The sequence below is a fragment of the Pavona decussata genome, unplaced genomic scaffold (assembly GCF_977016875.1).
Source record: "Pavona decussata unplaced genomic scaffold, jaPavDecu1.1 SCAFFOLD_53, whole genome shotgun sequence".
NCBI lineage: Eukaryota > Metazoa > Cnidaria > Anthozoa > Scleractinia > Agariciidae > Pavona > Pavona decussata.
This window is the reverse complement of record NW_028145475.1, coordinates 3,241,048-3,245,000: the sequence shown is the minus strand read 5'-3', so window position 1 is coordinate 3,245,000 and position 3,953 is coordinate 3,241,048. Positions and strand designations below refer to the sequence as shown.

The following is a 3,953-nucleotide window of genomic DNA, read 5'->3' as shown; positions in this document are numbered from 1 at the left end:
TATTTAATTTTATTAATATTTTACCAAAGACGCCCACCTGCTAAAAGCGTGAAATTGAAAACTTTAAAAATATCAAAAGTGAACAATATCACAACCTCTCAGATCACCAGGCACTGCCAAGCAGCTTTCATTTGAATGAGCAAGTCCTATGCATTGGTCTTTGTTTGCCGTGACTTTTTGTAACTTCTAATACGAAGTACAAAACGACATAACAAGACAAGTACAGAGTATAAGAATTAATTAACGAGTTTAAAGCGAGACGGGGCAAACTTAATTCAATCGATGCGTTTCAAAATTCAGGCAGAACCTAATGCGCCAGCTGTTAATTAGCCAGCTGTGGCAACTTGCCACCGAGCGAGAAAATGAAACGCCTGTAAACATGTCAAAAAAGCGCGCTCGATGTTTTCGCGGTTAACATCCAGTCATGAAAAGAAAAAACACTAGGTAAATTACAATGTTATGAGTCTAAACGTAAAGATTATTGTCATAATATGTGGATATGCGCGCCAAATAAAGGCACTGGGTTATCGCGCGCTGACGGTCGCTAGGCAAACCGCGCATGTACCATTTTGCATCGAGCCTGGCACTCCCTCAGCTTTGCGTGTTGCGCTCCCAGCGAAAAAATGCTATTTTTAGAGGAAACGTAAAAATGGCGCCTCGAAACTCGAAATGAACAGAAAAGTGTTACAGTGAGAAGCAGTCGGGAGTCAAATTAATCACAATTGAAAGACATGAATAATATATCATCATAAACAAATTATAACTTTCCCAAAATAAGAAACGCCGTTTAAGTTTTGTCTGTCTGTCTTCGCTTCTTCTTCTTTTTTTTTTTTTTCCAATAAGCAATTTAAATCATATTAAAAATTTTTACTCACAGCAAGGTTAGAAGTCGTACAATGTGGAAGGAACATTTGAGTCTGTGGACCAATTCCTGCGGTCAGTGATTCTTATGCTGTGCAAGGTGATTCTAACTTGGAGTCTGTGGATATAATCCTAACTTTATGTATGACGATTCGAACTGTGCCGCTGGGTAGTACTTTCCAGTGAAGTTGTTTGCTTTTTTAATATTTTGCCGAAATAAAATCTGGTCTTTGTTGTGAATTTTGGCTTTTAAAACCGACTAAAATAATGGAGTTTTCACGGCCTTACAGCTGCTTTTCTAGAATTGGTTACAGAATCCCTGCGGTTGTTGGACTTCAATATGGTCACGATATACCAATCGTGTTTTGCTTTTCACTTTGTCTACTCTCTAAAAGATGTGTTTTATTTTAAATACCAAACTGTCGATTCTTGAGAGACATATAGCGTTAAAAACATATCTCAAATTTTTAGCTTGATACACTTCAAACATTACCTAGTTTGGTATTTTAAACATGGTATGTTTATCGTCTGTTTTAAAATAAATATAAGCTAAAAATGTTTCAAACATAAGCTGAATTTCCGTGAAAGAGAGAACGTTTATCGGCGCTCCTAGCATGAAATCCTTATATTTGCAAACGAGTTCAACGTTACTTTGAATGTAATTGTTTCGTGACAAAAATAGTCGCCAATAACGAGAGTGTAGAGAGCCGCTGCACCCCTATAATCATGCTAATTGCGTTCACAGATGCAGTCAGGAAAAAAATTGGCTCAAACTAATTACACTTTCAAGTGCTTCGTGTTTCATAAAAGGAAGGGTTCGCTTTCAATTAACCCGCAAGAGGAACCTTGCCGGATTTTAAAATATGGCTATGTCCAAAAATAAATAATCACGATTTGTTTTTGCCAAAAGATCAAGAGCTTTGTTTAAGTAAGAATGTTTTGATCGAGCTTTGTCCCTGAAGTGCCAAAATTGAGTTGGCTGACACAAAAGCTTTGAGGTGATTACAAATGTTAACAAAACCTGAAGCAAGCCTCAGGCAAAATGTACTTACATCAATGGCACCGATTGCCCGCCGATCCTTTTCAGCGCTTGAAGCGTTTCACAGGCAGGATTACTTTCTAGCACAATTTTCGAGCGAGTTACACAGTATATTGGTGTACGGTAAAGTACTTTGGCGTTTATCACTTTCAAAACAAAGGCCACGGAAGAGAATTATTACGTTTGAACAGTTTATGCTCCGAAAGCTTTTAACGTCTAACAGGCATCCGACAGACTATACGTCATGTAGATAAAGATATGATTACAGCTGAAGATTGGTTCCCAGGTTGACCCAAGGTTTGCTATTCAAACATTTGATCGACGTCGACATTTATTACAATCTTGTATGTATTCTTACCTTTGAAACACCAGTCGAGGATTAATCCGCTCAGGTTAATCCAGCGTTGTGTTCTTGTGCACGGTCGGACCAAATGGATTGCTAGCGATGTCGCAAACCTGCACAATGGTTCGAAAGTCTTACCTCTCGCTGCGATACTATTATGTTACAAAACAGGGCCCACGTCTGGGTGATGAAACTCCGAGGTATGCTAAAATTATATGGTTAATGAATTGAAATCCGCCTTGTTATGACATTCCTAAAGATCTAAAGAAAACGCTGCGTTCCCTTGAGGACTGTCGAAGAATATTGGCACAAGCTTCGGACGTAGATATACGTTCAAGAGACGCCAATTATAAATTGCGTCGGACGACTTTAAATGTAGTCCAAATGAGTGTATTGTCTTTATACAATGCACAGAGCTTTGATCGGTTTTATGTTTACGACTAATATGCTAATACATTCAGTGCTGCCAAAGGTCGGCGGGCAATTGAATAGACAGATTTGACAGCCTTGCACCTAATGATGGTTACTCAGTGATTCTTCAAATTTTAAACTACCAAGGCTCCCATGACCTTGTAGGTGTTGGTACAATGAATTCGTGTAAATTTTTTGGTGTGAAAGTTCAAGCTGTGTATCGTGATTTTCCATGAAACAATAATAAAGGCGTTTCATGGAGTCGCTCTGGTCAACCAAGACGAATGTCAACAAGCCATTGAACCAATCAGAGATCAAAGCTAATGACGCGAAAACAGCCTTGAGACAAAAACAAAACTGGTCTTGTGTTTACTATAATTTGTTGTAAAAGAGGCGGTAGCTTTAGTAAGCAAAATTAAAGAAAACATTCCACTAAAAACCACTCTAATAAGGAATTATTGAGGGCTTAGAAGTAGCTTTTCAGTCCTCATGTAGATCTAGCGTTTTCAATCATTTCCAGGAATCTAAACACTCCGCCGACTTAATATGTATCCTAGGTAACCAAGTAACAGCTCCTAGAGTTCTCCAACACACGTGCTTTCGAAAACAGTCGAAACAGTCGTCGTCCGGGTAACCTGTGATCAGGCGCCTCTCTTCCTTTGCCCGAAATAGCAAAAGTATCATTAAAACTACTAAAGTAATAATCAAAGATTTATAGGGAGTGCGTTCGATTATCTCGATCCCAGGCTCTTTCTCCTTTGCCAAGTTGTTGATGACGTCATCCGCCCCTGCAAAATCTGATGGGAATGCCAGACCATTCATTCATTGTTCCATACAATCTCGACGAATTTAATAAACCGGATCTCAGATTAAGTTGCCAACCGGAAGTCGATCTCTTACAGACTCACTGCTAAAAGGACAATAGAAATGCAAAAGTAAAGAAGAATTTAACTCTAGCTACATCGGTCAAACGCCCCAATTCACTGATTTACAAACTGTGAGAGATACCTCTTAATTTTATTTGCTTTAGCTATCAAACAAAATCTTTGTTTCCTTTCAGTATCCTTATGAGTAAAGGTTTAGTTATACATAGACAAGTGAAAATAAACGATAAAACCGAACAACGTTTCGGAGTCTTCATGACGCCATTATCAAGTTCGAAGTGATAGAAATAAATAAAGTCAATCTATCACTTCGAACTTGATAATGGCGTTATGACGACTCCGGAACGTTGTTCGGTTTTATCGTTTATTTTCACTTGTCCTTTCACTACATTCGGAATATTATATTCCGGGTATA

General features: G+C 38.4%; 1 protein-coding gene across 2 annotated transcripts in view; it reads right to left on the bottom strand.

Annotated features, from left to right (window-relative positions):
• LOC146480522 (uncharacterized) overlaps positions 1 to 3,720 on the bottom strand; it is an 8,474-nt gene extending 4,754 nt beyond the window's left edge. The window contains exon 1 of one of the 2 annotated variants that reach the window (XM_085109703.1): positions 2,259 to 3,720. The gene's annotated coding sequence lies outside the window, so the exon portion shown is untranslated. The other variant, XM_085109704.1, reaches the window with a different exon arrangement.
• Positions 3,721 to 3,953: the final 233 nt, after the last annotated feature.